Source organism: Apus apus, chromosome 2, assembly GCF_020740795.1.
Source record: "Apus apus isolate bApuApu2 chromosome 2, bApuApu2.pri.cur, whole genome shotgun sequence".
Lineage (NCBI taxonomy): Eukaryota > Metazoa > Chordata > Aves > Apodiformes > Apodidae > Apus > Apus apus.
The window spans coordinates 2,604,572-2,631,653 of NC_067283.1; positions in this window are offsets into that span (position 1 = coordinate 2,604,572).

The following is a 27,082-nucleotide window of genomic DNA, read 5'->3' on the forward strand; positions in this document are numbered from 1 at the left end:
ATGGAAACAATCTCAGTCTCCACTGCCTCCAAACCTCAGGCTCCCCGAATGCTCTGAATATATTAAATGCAACACAAAAAGAGCAGCAACCCAACATGCAAATTAAATTAAAGCTTGGTCTCCGCAAGAGGGAAATAAACAAACAAACAAAACCCCCACAGCTTATACATACACAAAGAGGAGGAATTAAAAGCAATTTAACAGTTTGGAGGAATTTGGATTGTTTTCAATAGCTTTTCTGAATGGGATCTGTTACATGACATCAGCCCCAATTCTAATATCGGTCATTTCTGGAAGAGAAAGCTTTTCACAGATCATTCATTAACCAGAAAGTCTTTTGAGTAGTTTTCACATATTTTGGATGCCGTGGATAGGCCATAATAAACATCAAGAAAGGGAGTCTTGGCAATTATTATCAATGCTGTCTTCGTGATTTCAAAGCATCAACGGAGCAAATTTGGCAGCAGCAGATTTCTAGCTTTGGAAGCCCTCTAATTAAGATGGCACAATTATGAAGTGATGGCAGCACAACAGAAATGGTGGTTTCTTCTCCAGGATTGGGATCCTGTGGTTTTGTTGTCCTGCATGTGTTTCTGAGGAGGTTTTATCATGTGAATGTGTGTGCTACGTGGCCTGTGTGGCTGGGAGTGATATGTAAAACTGAATTAGGGCAGAAGAAATAATTAGCATTGCAGCACATGGAGAAATGACCCTTAAACATCTGAAAGCTGTGGCTGCTTGCAGAGAGAAACAAAGGAGCCTGAGAAGAGAAGAAAGCAGCAATTAGAAAGGAGAGAATGAGCTGGGGTGTTGAACCACAGATCTGGAAATGGACACAAATTGTCCTAATTTTTTTGTTATGCTTTCCTCACAGGGATGACAGCTTCAGGAGAAGCCATGCAGGAAGGATTATATTGGTGCTGCAAATCCAAGGGACAGAGTCCAGTCTCTGCATTTTTTAGGCCAGTGCAGGTTCTTGGATGTCAATTAAAATCTGATATTCATCAGGATCACTAAAATAAATGCCTGGGAAGTAAGCACATATATTCTTTCCACTGCATGTTTTTTGGATAGAGTGTAAGTATAAATTTCTTCTCAAAATCAGACATCCCCCGTGGTCCGACAGCTCTTTGGTACCTAGACAAAAATCACACCTAGCAAAAGGCAGAGAAAGGGATGGCTGAGAAGAGGCTCATCAGCTGTTTGGCAGCAGCACAAGCTTCCAGCCCAACAAGAAAGCAGAATTGCTCCATCAACGGGCTGGCTCGGAATCAAATGCACGAGGCTGCTCCCTCCTCTGAGTGGGTGACAGACAAGGAAGTTGGGAGCAGCACCTTGGCTATCAAAAAGTGTATCTCAACAGCTAAAATGACTGTGTCAGTTCTCTGATAACAGCTGACATCCAGCCTGGGCCGTTTCCAACCCACCAAAGACAGGGGGAGGAGAGGATAGGAGAGAAAGAGGAAGATGGGCAGCAGATTGTGTTGACATTGCTGGCTTGCTTAATAATTAAGGTAGATATCCCAAAAAAGTCCAAAAAGGGAGGAAAATAAAAGACCTCTCATGGTTTGGGGAAGTCTGTCATTATGTGGTGGCCATTGGGAAGTGCGCGACAAGTCTCTTGTCTTTTGCTGTCAAAATAACCTTCAGCAAGCAGGACCCAGGCTAACAGCAGCCCCACCTTATGGAAAGACAGTGATGGGAACCAACCAGCATGAGGAGGACAATGTAGGGCTGACGTAAATCAAAGGGCTTCACTCTCCAAAGAAAAGCAACAGGGGACTATGGACATCCCCTGTGGGGGACAGGATGCTGAGCAGGAACCTCTCCAGTAGTTCAGCTCCTGCCATCCTCTGATGCCTGCCTTCCCTGGCAGAGCATCCTCATGGCAAGTTGGACGAGTGCCCAGAGAGGCAATAAGGGGACTATTGTGGAGACGTGGCTCAGGCCTGGGGTGGATGTGGGCTATCACAACACATGGTGCCAAAACAGTCACCTCCCTGCACCTCGGCTTGCCCCCCCATGAAATGAGGTTCACAGCATGCCCATCCCTCCAAAGACATCCTATGGTGGTAGGGACATGCAAGCTTCAGAGATGCTGCCATGACAAGGTGGCTGTTTCCATTCATCCTTGATGTGCAAAATCAGGGTTCATTGTTAAACACTCCTTCTTCACTTCCCTATAACCTGAAACACGAGCATTTTTATGCCCTTAAGTTTTGTCTGAGCGATCCCCAGATGCTTTTATCACTCCTCTAAATCACTCTCTCCTTTTTCTTCTTACCCTTTTTTTTTCCCCCTTTTTTCTTTATGATAGCACAGCAGTGTCCTGCAGCAAGCAGATCCCCAGATGGAGACATTACATCACAGCTGTGCATGGCTTGTGGGGGGCTTGCATCCCACCTCTTTCACCCTGACTGGAACCCAGGGGATCCATCCTCAGCACAAATGCTTGTCATACCACAGTTGCACCTCTCCTTCCCAGCATGGATGGATGCTTTCCCCAAGAGCTGCAGCACCACAGCAAGCTGAATCCTGCCTTACATGAAAGTCCCCATGACCCTTTATTCTCCAGGAGGCTGGTGGAGTTGAGTGAAGGGCAGAGTGAGGCCCTGAGGGTGCTGAGTGGTCCCATCCAGGTGCTAAAATTTCTTATGTGACTCCCACACCAAACCCAACTGAGGTTCCAGGCTGCTTCTTCACACCACCACCCCCACACAACCACAATTTCTTTTTTTTGCTGCATTTTTCTGGCATTTCCTAACGTGTTTTTTCTTGTGTTACATTTCTGAAGGAAGGCAGCCTGATGAGCATCAAATCATTATTAATTCCTCAGGTATTCACTCTAATACAATTAACCCCCTGCACACCACATCCTGGGCTGCACTTCCCAAAGAGCCCCCTCAGTCCCTATCCAGCCCCACCACCTCCACCATGGTGACCAAAACCCAGCCCATGAACCAAAAAATGTGTGAGAAGATTCTGCCACTCTCCCAGCAGAGTTCAGAAAGAGCATTCTTCTCAACTGGACATGGATATTCAGAGACCCTATTAAAAGTGCATCTTCATTTTTTGGAGGTTTTAAAGTGACAGTGTCCCCAGCTCTTTGTGCCAAGCTTTTGTTCAAGCCCAAACTGTCCCCCTACCTCCACTGATTTCAGTAAAGCATTTGACACTGTCTCCCACAGCATCCTCGTGGATAAACTGAGGAAGTGTGGTCTTGATGGTCAGGTGGATCATGAACTGGTTGAAAGGAAGAAGTCAGAGACTTGTGGTCAATGGGACAGAATCTAATTGGAGGCCTGTGACTAGTGGAGTCCCTCAGGGGTCAGTACTGGGACTGGTACTGCTCGGTATTTTCACCAATGACCTGGATGAGGGAACAGAATGTGCCCTCAGCAGGTTTGCTGATGACACTAAACTGGGAGGAGTGGCTGACACACCAGAAGGCTGTGCTGCCATTCAGCAAGACCTAGACAAGCTGGAGAGTCGGGCGGGGAGAAACCTGATGAAGTTCAACCAGGGCAAGTGTAGAGTCTTGCATCTGGGGAAGAACAGACCCTTGTACCAGTACAGGTTGGGGGCTGAGCTGCTGGAGAGCAGGATAGGAGAAAGGGACCTGGGGGTCCTGGTGGACAGGAGGATGACCATGAGCCAGCAATGTGCCCTTGTAGCCAAGAAAGCCAATGGCATCCTGGGGTGCATTAGAAAGGGGGTGGTTAGTAGGTCAAGAGAGGTTCTCCTCCCCCTTTATTCTGCCTTGGTGAGGTCACATCTGGAATATTGTGTCCAGTTCTGGGCTCCTCAGTTCAAGAAGGACAGGGAACTGTTTGAAAGAGCCACAGAGATGATGAAGGGAATTGAACATCTCCCTGATGAGGAAAGGCTGAGGTTGGTTGGATGAGAGATGGTGGTTGGAAGAGAGGCTTGGATGCCATCCTTTTATTCCCCCTCTGAGCAATAGAAACAGCATATGAGGAGTTAAAAGTCAAGCCTGCAATGAAAAAAAACCCACACCAAAATAGAAAATGTCTCGAGGCCCAATTCATCTCCTGCAGTGGGGTAAAAAAAACACAGGTCCCTGACAGTGTAGTGCAGGAGGGGAAAGAACATAAAGCCCTTTCAATCCAAGTTGCATTGCAGCTCCCAAAGCTCAGCTCAGAGCTGTCCCTCACCATCCCCATTTTGCCAGTGGGGAAACCGAGGCAGGGACACTTGCTAGAAGAAGACACCAGATGGGCTGCATGGCTTATAGATCTGATTGCTCACGTAAGAAATCATCCTCCACTCAGTGACCTGAAGAGCAATATTTTCTACTGTGTTGGCTCAAGAAGCCAAGGCATTTACCTGGTGCACGGACCAGCAAATCCACTGAGTAAGGACTCAGTGGGGCATCAGAGCTACATCTCTCCATTGCCTGGAGAAGATTGAAGATGCAGAGCAGCTCAGCTGTTTTCCAACTGCCACAGCTTTGAAATTTGGTCTTTGGAGAGTAGAGCCCAAGTTACCTTCTCTGAAGGTCTTTATGAAGCTCGTTAGCAGCTAACAACTTTCTGCAGCTTGTCATGGAGCATTTCTTGACCTGCACCACTGCAAACCAAAAGAAAATGAGGATTGCCAGCCCTGTCCAGCTGCAATATGCCTAACAAGGGCCCTGCCCCAAGCCTGGGTATCATCTGCCATAGCAAAAGGTGGGGAAAGTCCCTGTGAGGAACTGGAAAGAACCAAAGGATGCAGGACTGCCACCCCCTCAGCTTCATGGATTTGCTCCAGCATCCTGGGGAAAAGGCCAGTCCTGAGATAAAGGGGCTTGTTGACTTTTAACACCACCTGGGGAGGGGGGGAGGAGGAAAAAAGGAAGCAACAAAATGAACCCAGAGGAGGAGGAAAACAAGAGGTTTATAGCCTGCCTTGAAAGGACCTAAAATAAATAAATAAATAACTAAATAAAGAGTGAAATTCTTGGCTGGCCTCACACCTATTAGGCTAGGAAATGGTGCCCGGTCTCCGCTGAGACCTGACTGAGACCAAAGGCAAGTCAACCTGTTAGCAGGTACTTGAGAGAGGGGCTGCTGGCTGGATTGGGCTGGAGGCGTGAGAAGCCCCCCCAGCCTCCCTCAATCAGGTTTCCTAATGACCATATAAAAGGGTCGGGGGCAGCTTTCAGGGCAATCACCCTCCCTCGGACGCATCCCGCACACAAAGCCCCGTGGCCATAACTGCTGTTCTCCCCCTGCCAAGGGGGAACAGCCCGGAGGGACAACGTTCCTGCATATCTATACATCCCCACCGCTGTGGCAGGAGCTATTTGAACTGTTTTCCCAAGCTGGGGACGTTCCTCCCACATGTCACACCCCAGGACGAATAATTCAGCCTTTGATGTTGAGGAGCATCACAAGATTATGCGAGGGCTGGGGATGTCTAAGAGCAGTCTGTTTGGGCAACAACCAGCTGCAGCATCCTAGATTTATGTCCCCAGATAAAGAAAACCCAAAACCACAAGTTTTGTAGCAAAATTCCTCTTGCTTTTCCTGGACGGGCTCAGGTTGGACACTGGTAATTCTTGGAGTGAAAACAGGAGCCTGTCAAAATTACTTTTCTTCAGCCATCAACATTTTTTGCCTCACAGTCCTAGTCCTGAAATGCTTTTCAGGCCTGTGTCAGTATAGTTGGGGTTTATGTTTTTGAGTTTTTTTAAATTTTGATTTATAGGGCGAAAAACAATGTCTGTGGAGGGTCAGAGGAAAATGGAATTGGTTTATTTCAGTTTTTCCAGAGGAAGAGATATGGTTTCTGATCTTCACCATATCTCAGTGCCATGTTTGCTATAAAAACTGTTTTTTCAATGTTTAAAACAAATATGTTTTTTCTAAACATGAAGGTTGAACACGTCTGAAAAATTGAACTAACTTTGTCTCCATGAGTTTGAGCCACTTTCTTTGACTCTTTTAGTTTATTAAATATTGAACTTTAGAGCTTGATGGTATCACAGCCCTTTTTAATGTGCTGTTGCTCGTTTTGGGGATGGTCTCTTGCTGAATGCAGAAGCCACGTTTCACCATAAGGCATCAAGTTTGCAACCAGATTGCTTCTACTTGGACAGAGTCCAAGAGGTCAGATCCAACACTCACCACCTAAGGCCCAGCCTTCTGGATCCACATAGGTCATGCCTTGGCTTGGTGGGAAGACCCAGGTGTCCCAAATAATTTAGACATGTTTTTCCACCCCTTTCCCCTTCCCCTTTCCCTCAAAATTTAGGCTGAACCTTGAACATTGTTTAAAAATGGAATGCTCTTTAGCACAGGATACACTTGTGAGTCCTTAGTATAAAAAAACCCCTCTCCTGGGTTTCTCTTGCTGGATGAGGTTGGTGTTGGCTTTGATGATCTGTAGTTCCTTCTCACATCTCAGAGACCACTGGGGCTTTGGAAGGGCCAGCCAAGTGGCTGGATCACCAGCCTCTTATCTTTCTCTCTCAGTTACCATCCCCATCCCAAGTCAGAGATTTTAACCTGATTTTTTTTTTTTCTTTTTTGCTTTGAGCCTTTTCCAACATTCTCATTCCAGCTGATGAACTTCTCCCTCGTTTTCAACCATTCCTTCTCCCATTTCCTATGAAAAGGGGCAAAATAGTTCAACACACCCCAAGTTTTCCTCAAGACCCCTGTTCCAAACTGTGCCTTCACTGAGCACCCCCATCCTTCAATTTGGACACAAGAGCACAAGAAACAGGGACAGGAGACAATTAAGTGTTTTTAAAATGACTATTCAGGTGAAAGGTCTCAATCCAGTGTTAGCAATTCTTTCCAGACCCACTCCAGATGCCCAGAGACTCTCTCTCTCTCAAGAAGCTGCATGTGTTTGTTCCTCCTTTCTCCTTCTCCAGTCACTTCAGCTCTGGAACTGGAAAGTAATTCATCTGCACAGTCGGATCCCTTCACTTTCAGTTCTCCTGGTTTGGTTTCTTTTGATTCCAAGCAACCCTTTATTCTCAGGAAACGAAGGGGGGAGGGAGGGCAGAAAAAGAGAGAAAACAAAAGCAACTAAAAATGAAAAAGGGCAGCTCATCTCTCCAGTCACAACACGCAGGAAGCATTTACTGAAGCTCTGATTTCAAAAGAAATAGATGCTGCTTTCTAAGTCATTCCTACCTCTCCCCACGACAGCCTTTGCAATTATTTAAGCAATAGCCGAAGTGGTGGATTTTCCCCGTGATAAATCATGCACTCCCACTTTCCTGGCTGCTTAAATAATTTTGCTTTTCCCCAGAAAACACAGGCACTGAAGGTCTGGAGCCACAGTGAGCTCCCCACAGAGGGAACATTGTCTTCATGCAGAGACTCACCAGGCAAGGTGGATCCTTGCTGACTTCAAGCCCCTCTACAGCCCTTGCACCGTCTCTGCTAGAGCTTTGCAGCCCCACCTGGTCATCCTCACTCCTTCTTGATATGCAAATTGATAGTGCATTATATGAAGGTCCTTGGGTGCAGCTGGCATTTCTCTTCTGGTGGGGCTCCCTGTGATGGATTTTCTTCTCTCATTGTTAAGTTCAGATGCTCACCCTCCCTGGTGCCCCTACACAGTCTCGTAGATGCATCCAGGCAGAAGAACAGAGCACTGCTCTGCTCAGGTATACAAATGGCCTTTGCAGACATGTCTTTGATGTTTCTTCTTTTCCCAAGAACAGCTGGAAGTTCAAAGCATTTATCAAAAGTGAAGGGAATTCCATCATAATGTAGACATATGCTTTAAAACACGTTTGTGTTCTTTTTTAAAAAGGAGTCTCTGGGAAGGCTTGTTCACAGGATCACAGAATCATTCCGGTTGGAAAAGATCTTTAGGATCATTTAGTCCAATCATTAATCTAACTCCTCTCCTTGAAACCTCAAGTATGAATTATATCCTGCTGGTATAAAGACTAAAGCAGCACCTGAGTTAGGAAAAGTCCTCTCTTGGCAGCCCCCGTTGTGCAGGACCAGCGACTGTTGTTTTGTAAGAGTTTGCTTGTCCTCCAGAAAACTGCTGCAGAATAAAACCCTTTCAGATGTGTCCACAAGACTGCTGGCTTAAGCCATTCCATCTATTGGTGACTTCCTATCCCACAGAATCACAGAATTGTTGTTTAATATAATTGAGTCCAACCATAACCAAACTCTACCAGCCATTAACCCAACTCTACCAAGTCCGGTGCTTAAACCACGCTCCTAACTACCACATCTATACATCTTTTAAATACCTCCAGGGATGGTGACTCAACCACCTCCCTGAGCAGCCTGTTCCAATGTTTAATTACCCTTTCAGTGAAGAGTTTTCTTCTAATAACTGATCTAAACCTCTCCTGGTGCAACTTGAGCCCATTTCCTCTTTTTCTGGAGGTGCTGCTAGAGAGAAACAAGTGGACTGAAACCCGTTCCTGAAGCAACTCTGCCTTATTTCTATTTTTAATTCATGCAGTATCAGAACTATGACCATTGTCCATCAGGGTTCACCCCACAACCCACCTATTCTCTCCCTTCTTCCCTCTGCTGCAGAGCCCCTTGCCACCTTCTCCAGACAAGCCCCTGTTAATTTTCCCAAGGAGCATGTTAAAATGTGCCCATGAGGTGTGAAGGCTCCATCAAGTGGTCTCAGTCAAGTGTCTTCCTTCTTGCTGAGCCCAGGCAAGTTAAACTGCTCCAGCTCCTGCCCTCAGTTGTCATTCCCAGGCACTTTTTCTCGTTTCTGACACCAAAACCACTCAGTAATGGGGCTGACCACTTATTTCCTCTTTTCCAGCTGCTGTTTGCTGCTCAGCAGACCATTCTGCAGTCATCCAGTTGGTGGATCTTGCTCAAGGAGAGGAAAAAAATTCCCCAGCCCATAAATAAATAAGAAAGGAAGTATAAAAGACAAAGCTTTTTCAAAGTGATGGCTTGCAGCTAAGTATTTTCAGTCACCTCTACTGACCAGACAGGTTATTCAGAGTACTTCCAGCCCTAGAGATGACACTTGACATGACATGTACATGAGATGTATCATCTAGGTCATTGTGCTCAAGCAGAAGACACCCTCCCCCTTTCCTCCTCTTCCCCTCCTCTGCACCCCTCAGGGAATCTAAAAGTTCAGGGTCTTTCAAGCTGAATTCCCCACACAAGAGTTCAGCACCTTTCAACCTTTTCAGACCTATTACAGGAAGAAAACCGGGTGGAAGGAGTTCTGGGGGGAGGAGGGAGGGTCAGGGGGGTTACTTCAAGGCAGGTTATTTACAGGCAGGTTTAGAAGCTGGGGAGAAAAGAGGCTTTTTGCATTGGTTGGAAGGGAGATAAAAGTCATTAGATTGGTTCATCTCCAGGGCCAGTGTCAGAGTGTAGGCTCCTTCTAAAAGCCTTATAAATGCACCTTTAATTCTGCAATAATCCCTACATAATTAAGAGATAAAGCCAACAGAGCTGGCTAGATTATCACAGGATACCAACATACTGGTTTAAAAATTTAAAAATAAAACAACTCAGAGTAATCTACCCAGTCATGATCAAGTCACAACAGCTGATTCACCCCCCCAGCCATGCCTGGGGTTGGTTTGTGCAGTGTTGGCTGATCTGGCACTGAACAGCACTTTGGGATGGGGAGGTGCTGGTTGAATCCGAAACAAACTCACATGCATGATCAGGTCAGCTACTCTCACCAGAGCCTACAATAGGAAAACCATCCACCCATGAGGTTCAGTTCCTTGGTCAAAATCCTTCAGTATTCATATTTCTACCATGTTATTTTCTCTCTCTCTGTACTTTTTGACATAGTTCTCTGTACCACTCAGCTCAGAGGAATGCAATAAAACAATATATGAAGAATATGGCCTTGAGAGGGGTACAGGAACAAATCAGAATAGCCTTCAGGAGCTGCAAACAGAAGGATGGGACATTCTGATGGACAAACATTTCCTACACCACTAAGAAAAGCTCTTTATGCCCATCCGTGGTGATACTTACAATAAGCACAGGCAAAATCACAGGCATATGGAGCTGGAAGGAAGGTAAAGATGTTGTTCAGTCGACCACCCATGTGGTGTTTATGTCACCTTTGGGGTGTGGCATGTCTGGCTGGGACTATTTGGGAGCCAGGAGAGGTGGCAGTGTTGGACCGGCCAGGAGTAGAGACCAGGACATGCCTTCTAGACAGCATGTCTCCAAGTCTCCTCCTGCACTGGAAGGGGGGCAAACAGCAATGTCTCAGAGCAGTTCAAGCATGGCTCCCTCCAAGGTCATTGGAGATGCTGTCAGGAGAGGCTTCTGAATTGCTGCATCATGGGTCCTTGCCCCTTCCCACTGCAGACTGCCCACCATGGAGCAACAGCATTCATTAGACGCATCTTCTGGCTGCAAATTACTTCTAAAGTCCCCTCTTTCCTGCCTGAGATCAGAAGAAAATGGCTTGTGGTTTGCAGGTACACAATGAATTTCTGGAATGTTGGACACTCTTGATACAAGTAGTCCAGTGAGGTATTCTGAAGAGGTCCTTTCACCCTGTCAGAGAACAATAAGGTCTGGGAAGGCAGAGATAGTGGAGATGGTCCATACACACCCACTTTGCACATCACTGAGGCTCCCACACAAGTGACAAGTGTCTCCATCAGTGTCTTTCTTCACAAGGTTCCTCGAGGTTCTCCTACCTGCAATGTCTTTAAAATACCCAGTATGTCCTACCCCTCTGCGTTACATGTCCTCACATAACCTGCATAGACTGGAGCTCATGCCCAATGGACAATGTGTTTCAGAGGGGAACATCTTCAGATTTGTCAAAAGCTGGAAATTAATTTAAAAAATCTGTGTTCTGCTGTAGCTCAGGATTTAATAGTGACAGCTGGCTGTATTGTCCTCATCCATAGACAATTAAGGAGAATGAATCAAAGGATTTCTAAAGTGAGAGATGCATCCTTAGACATGTCTACTTCTACCAATTGGGTACAAAAAGTGAGTAAGGTGTCTTATTTGGCATGAATATTTTTGACATCTAAAAAGATTCATGAGGATGGTTCCAGGAACAACAGGTCTCCCTTTTAAGATATTGTGTCTTCAACCCCACATTTTTTCTTGCTCTATCCCAGATGTCTCTTCGACCTGTGCATTTTTCTATCCTTAATATTTCCAATGCCCATAGGAACAAAGTGCAGACAACTTTCCTTCCTTACTTCCAGAAAGCCTTGGAAAAAGGTGGTTCTCAAGGATAGGTGGACATAATATGCAAATTTAAGCCTGATCTTTCAGTGAAACTGTGCTAGAAAGAGACACAGCTTCCCTGGGATGTGACCCCCTGGGTACCAAACCTTTGCATTTTCCCATGATCATTGCACCTAAACCTTCTACATAGTGGAGGAAAATCTAATGTTAGTCATGTTACTTCTCACATCTTACATTTCATATCTACTGCTTCTGCATCCTTTGAGACCATGGACAATTTTTCTCCACGACCTTCTACAGCAGTGCTTGCTTCACTCTCAGACCTTTGGGGGGACTTCGGCTGACCACTGAGCTTTTCTGCATGCCAAGAGCACCTGTGTTGCATTAGAAAATAGTACTGGGAAAAAAAATAAAAATTAAGTCTTTCTCTCCCAGCCCCCCACCCCACCTTGTCTCAACCATCTGGTGATTATAAAAGAGCATTCATAATCTAATTAATCTAACCATTGCTTGTCACGGCTGGAAGGCAATTTTGAAAGACTATCGCCTTGTGTTTTACTTCTTCTCAAAAGTTAATCTCCTCAAAGCAAAGGGACTTCCCACTCCCCCGAGCCCTGCAACCCTTAATCTTTCTTCTTAACCAGTTGCTGGTGAACCTCCCTCAGTAGCTGGATGTAAGAATGTGTAAGAGGGAGGCGTCCCCACCTCCTTTCCTGCCGTACAAAAAAGGACTTGTGAGAGGAAATGCCGCCCAACTGATGCTTCTCCCACCACAGAAGAGTCTCAGAAGGAGCCACAGCTCCTCAGCCTCACTTTGTGGTGAACCAATTACCCTATCTCTTCCATCACCCAGGGGTTTTTCTATCATTTTCCCTCTCCCCCATTTTTTTTTTCTTTTTTTTTTTTTTTTGGTTAAGATTAAAAAGTCTCACACACTTGAAGAGAAGAAAGAGCCTCCAGTCTATCTCCACCTTGTCAACTATAAACAAGGGGCTAGGGAAGGCTGCACACTGTTATTGACTTAAGCACTTTGGAAAGGTCATCTTCAAGGTCTGGGCCTTCCCTTTCCCACTCCAAGCTCACCTGGGCCCATTAAGGAGGAATTTCTGGTCAACCCTGTATTTCATTTTGGACCCACTGACACTTCTGAGGAGTCATAGACGAGGTGGAGAGGGAGGAGGTGGGATGGGGGGCACAGAAGGGAAAATGAAGACAGGTGGGGGGGAAAGAGAAGTCATTGAGAGACTTCAAAGTAGAACAAAGACCCATGCAGATGTGAATAATTGCTAGGTCAGCACAGTAATCACAGGCAAGGGCTGCACTGCAAGCCATCCCTGGTCGCTTCACGGGGCAGAAAGGGGAGGGGAAAGACAAAAGGGGAGTGATGCAGAAACAAGGCTTTGATACAGCCAAGAACAAGCCTGAGAAATACATTTTCCAGGTGATTATGTAAATAATGAGCCAACCTGTCTTATTAAGGGAGCACCAGGTCTGTCATTGCAGGTGAGCTGTGGCTCAGAGGGCAGCCATGGAGGCACAACACCACGTGCCTCATCTGCCCTACTTTGTGCACACCCTCTGCTCCCTTCCACATACCTGCAGCCCAACTAAAGTTCCATCTCACCACCAGACAGAGGATTTCCTGCTGTGTCCACCACAATATCTAGGCTTTCAGATCTTAGAATGGTGGGAGGGAGTGATTAGGGTTTTGTTCTTGTGCCTTTGAGGTGAATTATGATTCCAGCGGCCCCTAACCAAGGCTTGAGAAGATGCTGGCTCATCATCTTTGCCTTTTTATTTTTTTCCCTCAGTCCCGTGTTCTTGTGCCACAACACCAGCTGTGTTTATCTTGGTAATATCTTTCTTCTAAATAAGGCCACATGGTTTCACTAACTACAGACAGAACACCTTCCCACGTGGCTTTTTGCTGTGTAAATAAACATCCAGCATCTAAATAGCTAGGGGTGATGTGGTGTTGCTGATGTCTGCATGTTCAGATACTCTAAAGGAAGTTACTGCAATTGCATGAGCTGCAGTGTTATTACAGGGCAGTAGCTGGTATCTCTTCTTTCCTGTGCTCATTTTTTAATTGATGATTTTTATATTCTTATCATAATCTCGGACCCCCTTCCAGGATTAAATGACATGGCTTACTTAGTACTTGTGTTTTGCTTGTGTGTGTTTGGTGGGGTATTTTGTCCTGGCAGGATTGTGACCCTGTTGTTTTTAGTGAGCACACTTCATGGGGTGGGTACTGGCAAGGACAGAGGAGGGAAGGGGTGGGCTCTGCCTCTGGAGCAGGTGACACTTCTGTTTGCAGCAGGATCTCTGCCCAGGACTCAGGCAGGATCCTGCCTCCTGCCATCTTCTCATCACAGTGACATTGCTTTATCTTCCCCATGAGGATGACCCACTATTTCAAGCTTTTGTGCCAGAATCTACCATTCCTAATTTTGGGAAGTCTGAAGACAGTCATTCCCCTATCTCAGGAGCTCCCTGCTCCAGCTGGGACCTCAACACTGGCACAAAAACTTACACAGAAAATTAAAATGAGGTTCCCCCTTTAACCACTGAATTCTGCACCTGCATCCTTGCCAGAGTAGTTCATACCAGAGACCTTCCAGGATGCATCTCACCTGCCCCAAAGACCTCAGACCTCTGATCCACAAAACCAAGCAAGTCAGGTGTTTGTAAAGAAGGGGGCAGAGACTCTGTCCCCTGAGACTCTTCCTGAAGTGATTCTCCTGATATCTAATTTGTGAGATATGAGGAGATGCTCATAGGGAACATAAAGACAATGGGAAGCTGCAAAGGCTGGAGTTAAGAATAAATAGAAGAGAGAGAAGTTCCTTACACAAAAATGATTTTGTATAAAGGGACAGAGTTAATGGTGTAATTGCAGACACCAAATTTGAAGAATTATGAAGCCAAGCTGGAAAAGATTCAGAGTAGAGAGAGGAAAATGCTAAATTACTTAGAAAAAGAAAAAGCTATTAAGGAAGCTCAGAAGAAAAAGATTTGCTGGTCTGGGAAAGAGAAGACTGAAAACTTAAAGCAGAGAGAATAGTTCAGTACAGAGTTTAAGAACAAAGGTTAACAAGTGTCTGTCCGTAACATCTAGTATTTTACCCATAAAACCTCTAATAGATCTCAGTCATGTCATTTCTGTGTCCAAGAGCTTTGCAGGATCTCCACAGGACAATGAAGACTCTGATGCCAGTGCAGGTAAACAGCTCAAAATCATGTCATACTTAAAAAGAAGTGTTGGGAGCATAGGAAGCCTCAAGTTACAAAAGGATGAGACCTCAAGTCTCACTGGGGGAAAGGTCTGAAAGTAGCTTGTAGCTCCTAGGTGAGTCCAGACTACTAGGACAGTCAAGGAGTTGTGCTTTTAGGCTGAGCAGAGTAATGAGGAAGGGAAATAATGGACATTGAGGCTCTAGAGGATTCTATTCCAGCCTCTTCTTCTCATGTCGGTTTTCTTGTCTTCTTTGCAATGAGTCTCTTGTTTCCAGTTGCCAGGACCTGGGGAGGGCTCATTTCTTTCCCATCCATCTCACCACTGGGTTAATTGCAAAGAGTGCTTCATCAGAAGCACCAGTGAATTCAATAAGATCTCCTCTGCAGCTCAGCCTGAAGAGATGGTTCTGTGCCAGTCATCGCTCTGAGGTGCTATTTGACTTTGGCACTACCACTGCCTCATAAACACCTCTTTGGCCTCCACCTCATAAACATCTCATAAACAACTATTTGGCTTGCTGTGGGTCTCCAAATTAGTGTTTATAACCATGCAGAGAGCAAGCTGTTTGCATAAGTAATCCTGGAGCAAAGTTTGCCTTCTCAGAAAAGAAAAGAACAACAGGCTATTTCTTGGCTGCAGCTGCAGATTTGCTGCCCGTGCACAGGGGACATCTGCTCCACCAGACCTCCCATGGCATAACCCAACGGAGAGCATTCTTGTCCTACCACCTAGACCCTGATTGTTTGAGTTAAGGGATATAATTCGTTTTCCAGGACTAGGATGTGGATTCCAGGTGTTTGGGAATAATATAATCACACAGAGCTGAACAAGTCTGGTGTTCAAGCTAGCACAAGCCAGCAGAGCGCAGGCAGCAGGGATGGGATTCATCTCAGCTCACTTCAGGTTTGAGCTGCTCACACAAGAATCTTCCCAGGGTCAACAAATAAGCACCATTAGAGAGCAGTTTATCTGATTTATTTTAAACGGGTACACTTGGGCAGATAAATCCTAACCAAGGCATTGTAGAAAGAGAAGTAGAAATCTAGAGGTGTGGAAGCAGAGATGGCAACACTTCTGGGACAGAGTGAGAAAGTTTGGTACCCATTGCACTATAGCAGAGTTGTTCAAGCAGAAGATAACTTTAGACTCTTATTTTTAGCATTTTCTTTGAGCAGGACTCAGGTTCCTGAGTCCTGTGACTATGACCATTTCATTAAAGGTAGTCAGGCTGCTGTCCTTTGTGGATGAGAAGTTGGTTGAAGTGTCAGCCTGGAAGCTCTGAGACCTCAAGAGAAGTGTAATTTGCTTAAAATATGCAGTTTTATTCTAACTGTCATGATTTTCACCTCAGTTCAGGAGACCAAGGAAGGCGATTGGATGCAGATACCTCATTTTCAGGAGAAAATGAGCTTTGATGCAAGCCAAGTTGTGCCAGTTGGCCACATGACCAAAGAACAGCCTTTGGCCCAAGCACAGATGCTGACTTTTTGCTCCTGCACTGAACTGAGCACAGTGGAGATTTAATTTATTTACAGACTGAGACACTGCTATAAAACAAATGTTTAATATGGCAACATAAACATGTGGCCTCTCAGCTTCCAGTCATCTGTGATTCATGGACCTCTTAGCCAGTGGTGGTAACTTTGTCCATCATCTGTTTGCTCAGTTGTGTTCCAGTATCAACACAATATTTATCAGCAATTTTTATCATTTTTGGGCTTCTGAATGTTGCAGAGGTGAGCATCAGATGGGGAAACCAAGCACGGAACTGAAAAAAAGTGTCTCCACTATCTCCCATACAGCTCTTTCAAGGAGATGGCTTAGTGAAACCTGAGTGAAATGAAAGGTGTAGCTGGATGGAAGATGCCACCAATGGACCGAACAAAAAATTAAGAGACAGAATCTTCTTTAATGGGCTGGAAGTAAATGTCCTGCCATGAGAAAAAAGCCTTAGTGCTACCTTCATTGAAAGAGCTGCTTGTTCAACTCCAATTGTCTGCTTTCAATATGGAGATCCTGGCATAGTAGTCTTCTGTGGCTCCTTCTCAGGCAGGATTATTATGGTTTGCTCAGATGGCAGAGAAAACCACTCCACTCTTGAATCTCACAAAACAGGGCAGGAAGAGCACAGAAGACTCAGTACCACTTGTATAAAACATTGGGAATCACTACCAGCAGGAGAAATTATGGCTAAAGAGACAGAAAGTTCACTTGTAAAGACCAGCCAAGGTAAGGAGGTATCACAACCCAAACTGTGTGTTTATTTGAAGGTGGTGAGACAGGGGCACAAGGGGGCCAGAGAAGCTGTGGCTGCCCCATCCCTGGCAGTGTTGAAGGGCAGGTTGGATGGGGCTTGGAGCAGCCTGGGCTGCTGGGAGGTGTCCCTGCCCATGCAGGGGGGTTGGAACTGGATAAACTTTAAGGTCCCTTCCAACCCAAACCATTCTGTGATTCTGTGGTTTATTCTTGTGCTGTAGGAAAGTCAAGGAGAGTCAAGAAGGCAAAAGATGAGATCACACTGTGTGTGTGTGACTTAGGGTAAGGTAGAGAAGCTGCTCTTTTCCGATTACACTTTTGATGCCCTTCCAGGTTTTACTGCTCTGATCACTGTTTCATCAAACTGACAAGGCAAATGAACACCTTTGAACTTTTTCTTTGCAACCCCAACAAATTAGCCAGCAGTATGTGCTGCAGGATGGCAGCACTGACCTGCCAGCTCTATCCTCAACAAGAAAAAACTTCTATCTAGAAAATGACACAAACCCATCAAATATCTTTTCATTCCTGACCTAAATAATCCAGAGATTGGGATATTTTTTTGTGTTTTTTTTTCTTGGAGATCTAAACATATCTGGAGGCACAAATAATCCTGCTTGAAGGAACTTTGAGAAATCTACTCTATCTCTTTGCCCAGAGCAAAATTGACTCTAGCTAAAATAGAACATCCCTTCAAGGAGGTTCCTAATTGGCTTGTTCTTATCACAGTCTTTGAGCTGCTGCAATACAGCATGAAAAGGGGTTTTCATGCTTCTTGCTGTCAGAGAGGAAATATGATTCATTGTGATGAATTATAGATTTGTGTAATTAATTGCCCTTTTCAGAAACTTTTGGTTTCTGTGACATCATTTTGTCTACTTATCATTTCCTTTCTTGAAGCAGATAGTGCTACAGTCCCAATCTCTTAAGAACTTTCAAGTAACTTCATAAATGAGAGGAAGGAAAATACAGAAGGATATGAGTGTTTTCTTTCCAAATGGGATGAAATTAGGATTCTATTAATATAGCTGTTAAGCTTTCCTGGAGCAGTTCAAGTTTTGAAGTCTGACACTTCACAACCTGCAAAAATAATCCTATACAATGCTAGTAATATTTCTCTTCAGTTTTTATATTTTGGGGTAGAGTTAATTTTATGTTCAATTGCCCATTTCTCTGCTCACAGGTTAGGCAGAACTCCAGGAGAAACCTACTTGGAGGCATCGTTGACAGGGGCCATTGCTCAGTCAAATTGAACGTATTTCTTGGACAACTCTTGAGGTGTTGGAGAGAAAGGTCTCATCCTTGATGGGCCACAAGCTGGGAGGAGCATCAGTTCCTGCAGAAAGCTGCCAAACCCACTCAGACCAGACTCAGTGTAAGTTTCAGATACAGAAGGGACAGAAACTTTTTTGCTTTTGCACTCTCAGCTTGCTTGGAGTAGTAAAAGAAAATTTAATAAAGTCAGATCTGGGATTTTAGCAAGGCAGAGAAAAAAATCACCCTTGACTTACAGATTTTTCAAAACAGAGAGCACAGAGCTAATACCATGATGCCTGTCAGAGTGCCCAGAGTTTCCCTCCACCAGATTTTTCAATGGACCTTTTTAGTGCTATTTACCAGTTGCCTTTTAACACTTACAAACAAATCCAACCATCTGGAAGCTTTTCAAGCCAATTTGCCTTTTTATTGCTCCAGTCCCTCCTACCTAAGTATGAATATGTATCACAATAAATATTTTTCCCTGTTTACTATGAAATTTATGTACTGATCCCACGATGCCAGGATCAGCTTTGATCAGGTCAACATAAATTCCTGTCTTCAGTCATAGATTCCTAGAACAACTGAGGCTGGAAGAGACAGAGTTGGTCATTTGACATAACCTGCTAATCCAAAAGGTGGAAGGATTCACTCAGATGAGAAATACATTTGAAATCTTACCCCTGCCAAAAACATGGATGGGAGAGAAGAAGAAGATAACCTCTTTCCTTCAAGTGTCTCAGAGCAACAGGTTAAACTTGAGCAGAACCTTTCATCAGCATCTTGGGTGAAAGCAGGAATCATCATTCCCTCTCTTCAGAAGAAATAACAAATCCAAGAGGATACAGAATGTCTTTTAACAGAATTTGTACCTATAGTGAGCAGTTTTGCTCTTCATTAGGAAGACCACCAGTCTTCTCATACTTTCACATATCACCTTCTTCCTAAACCTCATGGAAAGGGACACTTATCCCAGAGGGGAAATACCCTAAATCCTACAGTTCTGCACTTAGGATTGGGAATTTGGTTCAGGATTCACCTCCCCTACTGACATTTTCAGTTTTATATGTTCATCCAGGGCTCAGCTCCCTTGAAATGCCCTTTGGCTCCTTCCTGGTGTCCACCAGGCTCCCCAGTGCAGGGTCTCCAATACATATGCTATAGCTGCCAATATTTTTGGTTGTTGGAGGTACTTCAAGGCATCTCAAAGGGCTCTAAAGTAGCAGCTTGGGCAAGTGAATCTGCCCTCAGACTCTGTGGTCAGCGAGAAAAGAGTCTCTATGGACGATGCAGTGAATCATCCTCCCAAAGCACTGACCTGTCTCCCTTGACTAGGGAGACAACCCGACCCATCAGCTGAGATGAAAAGCTGAATTTTCAAGGGGCTAAACTCAGGGGGAACTCACTTCCACCTTGTAAAGATATCCACCGCCAGGAGTGGTAGCTGACTAGATTAGGACTTTAACCACAAGCATCTTATTCTTGCCTCTGCTGCAAACTTGCTGTGGGCTATTTGCCTGCCCCTTCATGCTCCTCTTCCCTGGGGGCAAGAACATTTCCTTTGTTGTCTCCTGTGCCTATTTGGACTGAGAGCTCTTTGGGGCAAGGACTCTCCTTTTGTGCATGTCTGTAGAGCACCTAACACCGCAGGACTCGGATCATGGTTGAGCCTCGAACTCAAAAGAGTAAAGAATAATAATATGCATTAGCTGTTAAGTAGGGGAATTAGGGGCTAGCTTATATGTAAGCACCCTACATAATGTAATGATATCCTCCTGCTTAATGCAACTGGATCCTTCCATTATTAAAGCAGCAGGCAAACTGATGTTTGATCTACAGGGCTAATTCTAGTTTTTGGAGACATCAAACAGCTGCTTTTCTTTTTTCTTGGCAAATGTGCATGTTATAAGCAAATCTGAAATTACCAGGTTCACAAGTTGAGTTTCATGCAGAGAAATGTTTACTTTGATGCCAGAGAACCTGGCTCATTTCCATTTACAGTAAATGAGGAAGAAAATTGATTTGCAGCAGCAGGAGGGGTGTCAAACCTTTATTGCTGCTCAGGACATGTATGCACTGCTAACCAGGAAGATAATTAACCTAAATTAACCTTCTGCCTTAAGATGAGTCATAGTTTGGGGAGTGGGGGAGGTGGGAAGCAGGGGTGGAGAGGGTGTAGGGAGGAGTGTAGTGCTGTAGAGCTGTATGGACATGTCCTCTGCATTTCCAAGCAAAGATGATGGGCCCAGGTAGCAACTGATTAGATTTAAATGGAAATTCTGGATGGGCATTTTTACCTCATTAAGGGAGAGAGAAAAAAAGTTGTGGTTTAAATTAGGGCTGGACTGTGAATTGCACAGGGAGTTGTGCTTGTAAAATGGAGAAGAAAGCCATATTTCCAGGTGCTGCTGACAGCTGTTGCATTAGCCCAGCCAGAAGAAGCAAGCTGAAGTTCATGAATTTGACTAACATGTCCACTCTTCAACAAGGCTGAAAAGCTGTGCTTGTCACTTGAGAAGTTTGGTGCTTTGGTCAACCAGCTGCATTTGTCATATTTCAAATACAAAGGTTATCCTTTCCCTACAGCAATGGTGTCCCTTGGTGTAGCATCACGGGACGTTGTGGGCATCCCATGACACAGTCTGGCAGGTAGGGCAGCCAAAAAGGATTTGGCATGGTTGGTTCTACACCCAGGAATAAAAGAGGAGTATCATATCACCACTCTGTTCCTCTGCTTTCCCCAGTTGTGGAAGGAGGGTTTTTCACTGGCCTCCTCTGCAGATTACTCCAAGAGCTCCTGCTGAAGGGCTACAGAATGGGGAGGGTGGAGGTAGGATTGCTCCCAGTGGTGGGATTCTCCACTCCAGCCTGCATTAATGAGGTGGTTTCCAGGTCAATGTCAAGGAGTGACCGATGCTGTTGTTATCCACTAGCCCAAAAGCTGCTCCACAATCACTCCAAGCTTCTCCAGGGTGAGCAGCAGGTGTGACTGAGCCCTCCCTTACCTGTTTCCAGGCCCTGGACATGCCAGAGAACAGCTAAATAATGCTATTTGCATTTCTGTGCAACTCAGACAAAGCCCAAGCTGAATTTATCTTGTTTGTTTGTTTGTTTGTTTGTTTGTTTGCCTGGGGAGCCTAAGGGCTTTAGATGTCAAATGCCTTCCATATCACTCCGTAGAAAACCAGAGTCCTGGGCTGTGCACAGAAAATGCTGCAGTGTGACAAGCAGGGAGGCTAACCCTGCCTCTGTGAAGATGAGTGTCCTGCTGAGGTCCCATGGGAACAGCTCTGGATCTGTGCCCACAGCCCAGCAGGATCCAACACACACCCTCAGAGACATCCCACCTTCATCAGGGTCCATCTCAAGTTCACACCACCCAGCTACAAGTGCCACCTTCATTTCAGTGAGGCTGTGCAGAGCTCATCCCAAGTTAATCTTCATTCCCACCAGCTGTTTTACATCCCAAAGAAATTCCTCTTCTTTATAGAAAACATCCATTTCAGGGAAATAAATCCCAGGCCAAAGGCCTATAGGCTGAGAGAGGGATAGGCAAAGCTGATCTAAGAGTCTTGACACTCATCCTGGACCTCACAGAAGGTCTGAGGTCCCAGCTGGAGGACAAGTATGTGTGAATTCTGTGTGTTACCCACCCTTCCCTTTCAGCAGTGGAGATAATCCAGCCTTCTTCACTGGTCAGGCGAGAGGATGTGGACACTGCAGTGGTGAGGGTTGGGTGGGTATTTCTATATAGTGAGCAATCAAGCCACCATTTCTCTGGTGGTTTCTGCTCCACCATCTGTGAAAGGGGAGAAGTGATCTGTGAGGCAACACAGTTTTGATTCATTCAAGATGATTTTGTGGGAAAATTTATGCTGATTTAAACAAAATGTTTTGGGGAAGTAGGGGAACATTTTTAAAAAGTAGAAGTTCTCAACTTCTTTCTAATTCATTCTACTTGTCTTTAAAAATAAAAATAATTAAAAAAAAGAAAAATAAGTAATTAAAATAATCCAGGGAGAGCTTATGAACAACCCAAAATGGATCTTTTTGGAGTCAATTACAGCATTCCATTCATCTCAAAGCAAAATTGTTCTGACATTTTTTTGGTTGTCTGAGCAATTTGGGAAGCCAGTGAACCAAAAACAGCAGTTTGTGCACCATCCTCCACCTGCCCAGCACTGGCACTGAGAGCTGAGATTCCTGATGTTGGAGCAAACTCAGCCTGCAGCTCTGGCTCTGTCCACCTGGACAGATACATCAGAGTGTGTTGGCTGCCACTATCCATGATTTTAAAACACATGAACCACCCACCCACTCCTTTCATCAAATCACAGACTGGTTTGGGGTGGAAGGGACTTTAAAGACCATCTAATTCCAACCCCCCTGCATGGGCAGGGACACCTCCCAGCAGCCCAAGTTGCTCCAAGCCCCATCCAACCTGCCCTTCAACACTGCCAGGGATGGGGCAGCCACAGCTTCTCTGGGCAACCTGGACCAGGGTCTCATCACCCTCACACTAAAGTAACTTTTTAAGTTCATTGGTCACTTGCAGCTAAATCTGCCAGTGGTTTAGCAGTCCTAGTGATGTAAGTCCCTCCACATCTTGGTGGATCTGTGCAGGATCTCCAAGCAATGTGCTGCATGCACTTCCTGAGCCCCAAACAGTGTCCCCTCCCCCAGAGACATTTAGTATTTCTTTTGAAGTCTGAATGCCTGTTCCCGGGCCAATAAAGTCCTGCAATTTCCCAGCAAGAAGGTAAAGGTGGTGAAAGGTGTTAGCAAGTATCTCCTTGTGAACTGCAATTAGCACCTGGGTGAAGGGGGAAAGTGTTGGCAGAACAAGGGGAGGTGATGGCTGTCTCGCCTCACTCAGGATGGGCCAGATGGGCCAGGCATGAGCCCCAACACCAGGGCTGGAGACAGTCTGGCACACCAGCCCCTGGCCACTGCAACCCTAAAGAGAGGCAGAAGGGTTTCCTTACACCATGTCTCATGCTGCTGTTGGTTGACAGTTCAAGAGGGTCAAACAACAGAGAGGGATTAGGATCTTCTTGTAGAGAGTTCAGCAAGTAGGATATTTGGTTGGCTTGAGAAAATGGAGCCATGATAATCTTCTGCAGCCTTGTGAGCTGTGATTTACATAATAATGGCCATAGAACCAGACCTCAGCCCATCTCTCCAAGTTTGCAGCTGTTAACCAGGAAAGGTACCTGAAAATGGGCCTTAAGGAAAGCTGGAGAGGGACTTTATACAATGGTGTGGAGGGATAGGATGAGGGGAACACTTTCAAGCTAAAAGAGGGGATATTTAGATGACATACTAGGAAAAAATTCTTCACTGTCAGGGTGGTAAGACACTGGCACAGGTTGCCCAGTTGGATGCTCCTCCCCACCCCTGGAAGTGTTTGAGGCCAGGTTGGATGGGGCTTGGAGCAACTCGGTCTAGTAGGAAGTGTTCCTGTCCATGGCAGCAGGATTGGAACTGGATGAGCTTTGATGTTCCTTCCAAACCAAACCATTCTGTGATTCTATGAAAACACATCCATCACAGGCAGTCAGACCTGCTGGTTTAGGGCTTTCTTGACTGCTCTGTTGTCTCCAAAGGATGAGGTTGTGGAAGGAAACAGCTCTGCTTTAGAAATGGGGTGAGGGGGGGATGAGTTACATATAGAGGGGGAAAGTGTGGCTATTGTGAGAAAAAGGACATGCAAATGTTGCTTTATTAGAGATATTTCAGGCAATTTCCCCAGGTAGCCATGCTTCTCTGCAAAGAAGAAGGAAGGAGTCTTTAACCTCTGTAACACAGTTTCTGGTGCCTAATCTTCAAAAAATTATCTACATGGAGTTCTCACTCAAGATGGTGGCAGTTTTGGTATAGTCTTGGTGACAGTCTGTTCTGGTTTCGTTTGGTGGGTTTTTTGGTAGCTGGGGAAGGGCCCCAGAGGTGGCTCTGGGAAGAAGCTGAGAAGCTGCCCCTGCTTCCAAAACCAGCCCAGGAGACACTAGAGGGACAATAGATGCACCTCTGCCACTAACATACCAAAAAACAGCTATGACACCTGAGCAGAGGGAGCACTTGAGGGGAGAAGAGCTGTGCAGGAGGAGAGGGTGCTGGTAGAGGACAACAGTGCTGGTGGTTGGTGAGGAAGAAGGGGAAGAAGGTGCCCAAGCAGGAGTTTCCCTGCAACCCATGGCGAGATGGCAGCTGTGCCCCTGCACTCGTGGAGGAACGTGGTGCAACATTCCCTGAAGATGCCAGGAGGGGTGAACTTGGCCACTGGACTTGCATTTTGTGGCCAGTGGATTTGCTGCCTGTGGACTCCAACTGAGCAGCTTTGGAAGCCCCTGGGCCAGGGGAGTTTGTTCCCAAAGCCCCCGTGACTCTGCGGGCAGCGCTGGAGCAGCTCCGGGCCTGTGGGAAGGACTCATGGAGGAGAGGTTGGTGGAGGACTCTGCCATGGGAAGGACCCCGTGGGGAAGCAGGGCAGGACTGTGAGGAATCCTTCTCCCTGAGGAGGAAGGAGCAGCAGGAACCACCAGCCTCTAATGGTGCACCCTGCTCCAAACAGCATCACATCTATATCATAGCCCTCATACCAGGCAATCAGCTGGGAAGGATTTGTCTTTTTTCAGGACTCACGTGGACCAAACATGCAAGAAATCTGGGGTTTGTACATCTGCTTCCATCAACAGACAGTTCACTTGTACAAACACATCCAGTCTAAGGGCAAGGCGAATCCTTTTCAATATTAACCTGCTCAAAGACAGAGGAATAGGCTGAGGATTGGCTAGAAGCCAGTGAGGTTTGCAAAACACTGGAATCTAATAAAAATAATTGAAATATTTAAAGGCAGTTGCTTCATTTTATAAAGAAGCACCTGCAATGATTACCCAAAACATTTGCAGGTGGAAAAAGGGCTGAGCATGTCATTGGTGTTAATATCATACTTGCTCAGAGGGCAAATTAGGCATTGTAATTGTGAAGAATCACTGGAGCTATTTGAATAATGGGATTACTCTGATAATGGAGGATGACTCCTTTAGATGCCCTCTAGTGTTCTGGCCTGCAAAGCTAAGGCTTGTGTGAATTAAAAACTTAACATCAAGGCCAAAGGTGTTCTCTGCAGCCACGGACCATGTATCAAGGATCATTTACCTGCTTCAGCCTGTTAATGTCTGGAGAAAATAAAGGACAATTCACCTAAAAGCCCTACAGCAAATCCCTCAGCTGATACAACTCAACCTGTTTCCACTGACCTCAGTAGGAAGCTGCCATTTAACACCAGATGAGCACCTGGCCTTCTGGATTTTTAGTTTAAGTGCTGATTCATCTCCTCCTAATGTCTGGCTGGATGCCAGAGCACTAAGGTGTAGCTTCAAAGCACAGCAAAAGGTAGCAATACACAAGGAAGGAGTGATGTCCATCCACATCTTTGTCTGGGGGAAGTCTTCAAATGGTGCTACCTGAGCAGCCTGACCTCCAGCCTCAGCATCAGCCTGTTACCAAACATACCAAAAGAGGAATCTCATGTTCTCTTGAAAAATGGGAGCATTAACACACACCCCCCTCATCTCACTCTTTCGGGTTCCCAGAGGGGCATAGCAATCCCTCTGGACATGATCCAAACCCCATGGAAAGACACTGTTTTCAAGAAAAATTAGAACAAGAACTATAAAAAATTATGTCAAAAGATGGGAAGTAGAGGGAGTGACCCTCTGGCTGTGCTTCACATGGGCATTGGGCAGGTTCTTGGCACTGAAGAGCAGATGCACTGAAGAGCGTGGGACACAGAAAACTGAAAGCCCAGTTTTGGTCCTCACAGAGAAAAAAAAAACATTAAAAATAAAATATGGGAGAGGTCAGATGTTGTTCAGCACCTTGCTAGATGTGAAAGGAAATGAAGAGTATCTTGGAGAAACATAAGGCTCATCAGGGATGCTTCTTCTGAGTCCCACTGGCAGTGGCTGCATTGTTTCTTAGCTATGCTAGAAAGTGACCTTGAATACACCATGTGACTTGAGCTGTGACATCCACACTGTCCCTATGGCAGGGCTCAGGCTGGAGCCAAGTTCCTTCTTTCACCTGAAGTTCATGAAGCCAGACTGGTCACCACAGGCTCAAAGCCAGCAGTCAGTAGGTGGACCATATGGGACACCAGGAAATTGCAGCTGAGGGCAAAATATCTTGATGGTGTGAAGTCATAACCCACATAACCCAGGAGTGCAGTTCAGACTGGGATCCCCCTGGCTGGAGAGCAGCCCTGTGGAAAGGGACCTGAGGGTCTTGGTGGATAACAGGCTCACCATGAGTGAACAATGTGCTGCAGGGCAAAGAAACCAACAGGATGCTGGGCTGCATCACCAAGGGCATCACCAGCAGAGATCAAGAAGTCATCATCCCACTCTACTTGTCAGACCACACCTGGAGTATTGTGCTCAGTTTTGATCCCTGCTCTACAAAAAGGATGGGAACAGGCTGGACAGGGTCCAGAGAAGGGCCACAAAGATGATCAGAGGATTGAAGAACCTGCCACATGAGGACAGGCTGAGAAAACTGGGTTTGTTCAGCCTTGAGAAGAGAAGGCTTCAGGGAGACTTTATCACCATGTTCAGTACTTAAAGGATGACTAGTGAGAAGCTGGAGACTCCCTATTTACAAGGAGCCACATGGGAAAGACAAGGGGTCGTGGGCACAAGTTGCTCCTGGGGAGATTCCAACTGGACACAAGAGGTAAATTTTTCACCAAGAGGACAGTCAGACATTGGAGCAATCTCCCAGGAGAAGTGGTGGATTCCCCCCCCCCGCATTGGACAGTTTTAAGTCTCAGCTTGACAGGGTGCTGAGCCATCTCATATCGACTATAGTAGTATCTAGAAAGGTTGGACCAGATGATTCTTGAGGTCCCTTCCAACCTGGCATTCTAGGATTCTATGATTCCATGAAGTCAGAGCTGCTTGTTTATGACACCAAGAGAAAATAAAGTACCAGGCACAAAGTGGAGACTTCCCAGTCAGAGTTTGGTGAGACCTTTTAGCACACAGCCAGCATTTTCCAAAGGGAGCCAGACCCTTTTTTTCATCTTGTTCTACACATGCTCTCTTCAGTAGTTTCCATCCCTGGAGAAGGATGAGTGGAGAGGAATGTTCCTTATTTTGAGGACACCTTCAGC